At 38.0% G+C, this 6,929-nt stretch overlaps 1 long non-coding RNA gene across 1 annotated transcript; it reads left to right on the forward strand.

Annotated features, from left to right (window-relative positions):
* Positions 1-1,177: 1,177 nt before the first annotated feature.
* On the forward strand, positions 1,178-3,676 carry LOC137192087 (uncharacterized). Its single transcript, XR_010930508.1, has 2 exons — positions 1,178-1,535; positions 2,234-3,676. It is a non-coding gene; the product is annotated as an uncharacterized lncRNA (long non-coding RNA).
* Positions 3,677-6,929: the final 3,253 nt, after the last annotated feature.

Genomic DNA, 6,929 nt, shown 5'->3' on the forward strand with positions numbered 1-6,929 from the left:
AAGTCATTGCAAACTTTTTTTCTGTATTGTACTGCAAGATCAGAAGTTTGGTGGAAAAATAAAAGACCTAAGTTGTCACTGAACATTTCACTTCATGTTCAGTTTCAACATTTTTGCGACTTGCCAAATTCTTTAATTAAAGGGGACATATTATGAGTTTTGTGATTTTCTGTTATTTATGTACTGTTATGGTGTTGGATATCTATGCTAAACATGGTCAAAGGTTCTAAACTAAAACAGTTTTTTCTACCTTGCAGACGAACTGATGTCAGCTCATCATGCATGACAATAAACAGCCGTCCATTCTGTAGCCTTTGTTGCTAAGTTTTTTCATGTGTTGTTTGCTTTGTCCACTGAAATTTTGGATCAAATTTCGGCTGTACTTGTAACTGTATTTTATGTAAAAAAAACTAGAAAAAGTAGTGAAATCCTACTGCTACTGTTTGTTTCATAGTTTGTTGCATGGTTTGTTTGTGTAGCCTCCAGTATATCTCTTACATTGTTGCACTGAGTAACACAATTATGAGCTCTGAAGGTAGCAGCAAAGTCTGCAGCCAAATTGCCGTTTAAAATGTGTGTCTGTGTGATCTTTTCATAGTTTTGAGCTATTAAAATTTTTTTAAATTTTCAAAATTGAGTGTAACATCCCAGTGTGTATTTTATTATTTACAGATTTCTCCAAACTGCTTTCTTCTCAGATTTGATGAGATCATTATTGTAGGTTATTTTAACATTCGATAATCCCTCTAATTCCCTTGCTACAGAATTCCTTAACACTGCAAAATCATTTAACCTATTACAACATGTTTCTGGCCACACACAACTGTGGGCACACCCTGGATCTTGTTTTTGTGCTTGACCTGATTCTGAACTCCCTACATATGCCTGTCTGTTTTAGTTTCTGATCACAAATGTATAATTTTTGACTGGGTTGTACAGTCAACAGTCATCAGTGGTCTTGGATCAAATTTCAACCTTGAAGTTTATCACTCTGTTCAAGTTACCTGCCCTGTTCTAGTGTTTGAGTTCAACCCTGCGAGATCTCTTAGATATAGTTTTATCCAGTGCCACAGAGCTATTTCCCTGTTGGATAACTCCATCAGGACCCACGGTGACAAAGGCAGCAAGAGGTGGGTCAGCCACCACAGCAGCTGGGGCAGCCATTACAGCAGGACTTGTCCACATGGGGAGGAGCAGCATTAGCCACGGGAACAACATAAGCCACAGGGACATCAGCAGGGTGAACTGTGACATCAGCCGGTAGCATGGCATAGGGATTTGAGAGGTTTACGGACAAAGACGAGGCAGCTCAGAGTCTTCTCGTCTTGCCACATCTAACTACCACCTCTGACCAGGTAGCCTGTGAGCTGGGAGTGGAACAGGAGGAGGGCCAGACGTGACGAGGGGTGCCAGAGGATAGTATCCAAGATGGCTGAGTTCATGGCTGGGATCGTTTTGGCCTGTGTGGCTGCAGTGCCAATAAAGAGAGTCCTTTTTTGCAGTTCATCTGACAGCCCTCAGATATCCTCCTTGAGGTTAGTAATGTCTCCTTTTGCTTTTAGCCAGTCCTTGCAGGGCATAATAAAATTAAAATGGTTGTTAAATATTGACAAAAACTCCAGGGAGGCTTTTCTAATACAGATACTGTATTTATTCTGAACAGAATATCACACAAGGTTGAAGTCACAAGTCCTTCACAGTCATGTAAATTAAATGCTATGACTAGAAAAACAAATCCCTAAATTGCCCTCAACGTGCTGTCCGTTCTGTAGCCTTTGTTGCTAAGGATGTTGCTATGGTTGTTCCATGGTTGTTTGAATTGTAAACTCGGATATTTTGGATCAGATTTGGGCTGGAACATTTACCTATTTGAGAAAAGAAGTAAAATCTGACTACTATTGTTTGTTTTCATAGCCTCTGGAAGTCTGCCAAGGGCAGCTGACTAATCGGGTCAGAATGGGCTCATTGGGAGGGGAACCTTAAGGAAACAGGTGCTATGGGGCTATAAGATAAACAAGGTGTTTTATGAACTTTAAATCATGCAGAGATATTCCGATAGAGCCCCAGATTAAATATATAGACGTGGAAATGTGTATTTTATATCCTCTTTAACAAAGAGTTATCTTCACACCATTGCTTGAATATGAATTAATATTTGAGTGAAGTTTGTTAACTCTTTTTTCCCTCAACCTGGTATCAATCTGGTTTTGTTTGCCTTCTTGCCGGAGAGCAGCTTGGCTGGGGAAAAGTAACGGCAGAACAGAAGGGCTTGGGTTAATCCTCTGTGCCACTGGGAGAGTGTGAAGTGGGCGTGAGCCAGCAAGCTGCAGGTCTGCTGCATCTCATGCTGGATGCCAACGACTGGCCCCTGAGCAGCATCTCAACTCTCTGCTCCAGCCCATGCACACCCTCGGACCCCAGGCACTGATCCCACCGGTGTTTGTGTATGTGTGTGTGTGTGTGTGGTGGTGTGTGAGAAACAAAGAGAAAGAATGAAAAATATGGAGTATTATGTGTGCTGTCCTTGGGGATAACACTGTGTTAATGAGATGAAAAGGGTTCCTTTGTAAATGGTCAATTGCTTTATAGTTAAACAGGTCTGACTGATGGAAAAAAATGTTAAAAATTCACATGGTATGTTACATCATATTCTCAAGTTGCTAAGAAATGTGAAAACATGTGATAATGTAGGGAAACCCAGGCAGCTAATTAGCAAGAACAAAAAAAGGGCTTTGGCAAATGCTACAATTCAATCAACTTCACATTTTTCAACAGCTCTTTGATGTCAATATTTGACGGGCCTGCTGTGCCTCTCACGTCATTCTCCTCACAAGACCAAACCTATCAGGAATGAAACTGTGCCTCTTTCATTCTGAATGTAATTCGCTTGAAGGTCTAAATCTACAGTATATGCAAATACAAACAAAGGGATCAGCCACATCACAAGTGCATAAAATGTGAAGTCAAAAGTCAAATATTCTGTAACTAAGTTGGATGTTCTTTTACCTCTTATTATATTCCTGTACCTTAGCCAATAAATTTCCTTTTTCCTTTTCACAGATTAAAACATTGCGTAAGATCGTGGAGATTTTCATACTTCAGTCCCAAAATGTAGATAAAATGATGACATTTATTGACAATGAGTCAAGACAAAATGAGACACTGACAAAGGTTGAAATATTATCTGTAATATACAGTAACTACTAAAAATTTAACAGTTCAAGACTCACTTGGAAAAAGTTTTGTGATTAACTGTATTCAAATAACACAGCAACATATTTTCCAACTGGAAAAGATGTTGCGCCCTGGAGTAGAGTTCCTGTCTACCACAGCAGAGACCCAGAGACCCAGAGTTCAATTCCTGGTAGTGATGCTGACAGCTTAGTGCTGTGGTCACAGATGGTCTTGTCTTCAAGGTTCTTGTCTTGACCTTGTTGCTGCATTAGTGACTCTTCAAAGCTACAGAGTTTATTTCAGTCAGCAAGTTTTATAATATGAAATTAACTTTAATATGAATCTATTTTGTATTCTCTTTTCTAATGGCCGCTGTCCTTGCCATGCAATATATTAGGGATGTGCAGAGAGCCCAGTATTTGTATTTGTATCTGTATTTGTTGAGGGAGCAAAATGATTTGTATCTGTATTTGTATTTGAATAAAAGTGGAAAGAGGCTTAACTGTTTTTGTTTTTATTACACTTTTAATTTTAGAAATTAAAGTGTTACAATAAGTGTAACTTCAAAGGCAATTATTACTTTGCACTTTTCATTTATTGCCTATTTTTTACAACCTAACTTTGTGGAAAGGAGAAGGGGAACAACAGGTTATGGAGAGTCTTTAAGAGCACTTTGCATGTGTCAGTAGCTCAGCTTTATCTCTGGGGAACACCCCCGACAAATAATTTTTTAAATATTTGTATGAAACAAATATTCGTATAAAACTCACTATTTGTGCTTTGCCGAATAATGTATTTGTATTCGGGCACGCCCCTACAATACACTTAAATCAACACTACCTTCTCGATCCAGCCTCTATCTAATACAAGTAAATGGCTGTAAAATAGGCCTTCAAACCAATAAGACAATGGGATTCATGAGTGATTGACTGAGCCCAAACAAGGCAGGCTATAATTGTTTGTATTTCCAAAAAGCAACAAAAAAAAAAGTAGCTTATCATCAGAGAAACAGAAACTCTATTCCACTCTTTTAACAAATAAAGTATTAAATCAGGTCCAATATTAGTCATTGCCAGCTCCACTGCTCCAGTCCAACAGATGGAAGACACAAGACAATAAAAGGAACGGTCAATGGCGAGATGACACAGTAGGCTAAACTGTGGGATATTTATATAAGCTATTATGTTTACGGAAAATACAAATGAATGTTCATTAATGTTGGATTTAAATGTTTGACTTTAAATAAACAATGATCTTTCTGCCTGGTGAGAAAAGAGACAATTAGATCAAGTAAGTGGCCAAATTGAGCTGTTAGATGGATTGTGTTTTCATTTCTGATTCAATTTGTGTTTGAGTAAATGTTAGAGTCCTCTGTAGTTGGAGTCATTTAGTGCATCAGGATATATGACAACACTGCTAGTGTGTAAGCATAAGCCCTCTGTGCCTCCAGCCCCATCCAGGTAAATTATGACCATCTGCCACTGCTGCTGACTGGGCATTGTTCACCTCAGTTCCAGGGTCAATGTCATCCTTTCAATTTTGGTATTTTCAATATTCTTGTATGGGCACATGTCCCTGTAAGAAAACAGCATACAGCTTCAGTAAACAGCAGTCTAACTGCTAACGCTACTTGCTTCGTGTCGACTGGTAACTTTACTGCCAACACACGTTACCTTCTTATACCAGTGGCGAGGTTTGAGGTGCCACCTATATATTTTATGACAAAACTTTTGGAGACTATTGTTTGTCAGTTCATTTTTATTTCAAATTATTTGTCTTTTAATATCTACACCCCTCCCATTTAGACCACGCTAGAAGAGAGGAAACACGATGAAAAGGAACCAGAAAATGCAATAAGCAACATTTTTTTATAAGTGCAGTAAGCTATTTTATGATGAGCAAACAAAAGAGAAATACAATTCATCATTATTATACCAAAGCATCATAAATGGGGTAAGAAAATAGGCTGTAATATCATTTTCCAATACACTTTCTTGCTTTTAGTCTTTATAAAGTTAAATCACATTAGTGCTAAAGAGACGCCTCCGCCAGCCTCCTTCCTTCATCACAGTCAAGTTTTAAAATCAAGTAAAGGTCTACCTCAGATCTATATCTCATTAGTCTTTCTTTTAGTATTTGAATGAATTCTAATAATTACCAAGTACCAGCAGGTTTCAGCCTCAGGTCTGTATATTTATTCATATTTATATTCCCCTCCTTTTTAGCCAATACAGTTTTTTTAATGCCTGTAATTGACTGGAGTCTTTTCCTGTGGTGTATCTGGGAAGATTTAATAAATGAGATGATGTCTTTGGCTCTATTTCATAATTCTCTGATGAAAATTGATTTTGTAAAATTCTGCAGCCATTGTCAAAGTCACTGTGTCTTCTTGTCCTTGTTATAAAAATACATTGTTCACCTTCAGGGCGCACGAATGCTGTCTACTTTCATAAATCGGGCAAAGTTGTCAATTTGAACATGTCTTCCACACACACAAAAAGGTTTTTGTGTAAAGCAGCAGCAGGGTATTTTTTGTGTCATGGCTTTTTTTTTGCTAAATATACAGTAGCCCTTAGTTTGACATAAAATGAAATGAAAGTGGGCATGGTTTGATGGTTTGTGACAATCTGCATTCCACTGACAAAGGAAAGCATATTTAAAACATCAGAAATCAGTGGTGGAAGAAGTATTCAGATCCTTAAGTTAAATAAAAGTGCCAGTACAACAATGTAAAAATACTCCATTACAAGTAAAAGCCCATTCAGAATCCCTAAATAAAACTAAAATGTACTTGCTTTGTGAGTCATACTGTATCTTATCATATATTACATTATTTGATTATTATTGCTAATGTGTAAGTGGCATTATACTGTTGTAGCTGATGAGGTGGAGCTAGTCCTGACTCCTTTAAATACATAAAAACATATATTTTTAAAATAAATTCATTGTCTGAAAAGTAACCAGTAAGTCTCAGTTTAGTGAAGTGAGAAGTTTTGTGGGTGTCGGCACTCTGCTGTGGTAACCACAGATTTCTCAACTCACCATTTCTAAGCTACACCCTATTTTTGAAATCATGACTTTCTCTGTCCAGGGACTGAGAAGCAACAAACATGTCGCAATCATGTGTTATCGAAATTTCATTATGAGGGATTTTAGGCAAATGTGATCACCTAAAATTCAAAATGATTGTAAAAGTTTTTGCGAGCAGCCATAATTCCTCCAACTGCAACACCTGGCCCAAACACATGTCTTAAACAGCAAATGTGAGCAGTTGCCAAATTCAAAAGTGTACTTTTAAGAATTTGGAGATACAATAAACTCTGTAGAATTTCTGTTTGTGAAGGATTAGTATGCAAATAGGATATGAAAGGAAAGAGTGGGCTTCCTTGTGGTGCTCCTGTTGCCTCCTACAATTCATGCGGTCTGGATTAGCAGCTTCATATCGTCTGGATGTGAATGACTGTGCGTCTCTATGCGTCAGCCCTGTGATAGACTGTGTCTTGTTCAGGATGATCTGTCCCAGTGTGAGTAAGGATAGACTCCGGGCCGCCAAAACCCTGCACATGACAAAGGGGTAAAGAAATTGAACGGATGGAGGAAAATAGATGAAAATATCCATTAAAAAATATGATCCATGATCCACAGTTTGCGTTCACTACACAGACAAAACCAACCCATAATCCTTGTCATCTTATTCTGTTGTTGCCTTAGAAAAAACACAACTAGGAGACATTTCCTAAATAGGCTAATGGACA

This window comes from Thunnus thynnus, chromosome 11 (assembly GCF_963924715.1).
Source record: "Thunnus thynnus chromosome 11, fThuThy2.1, whole genome shotgun sequence".
Taxonomy (NCBI): Eukaryota; Metazoa; Chordata; class Actinopteri; order Scombriformes; family Scombridae; genus Thunnus; species Thunnus thynnus.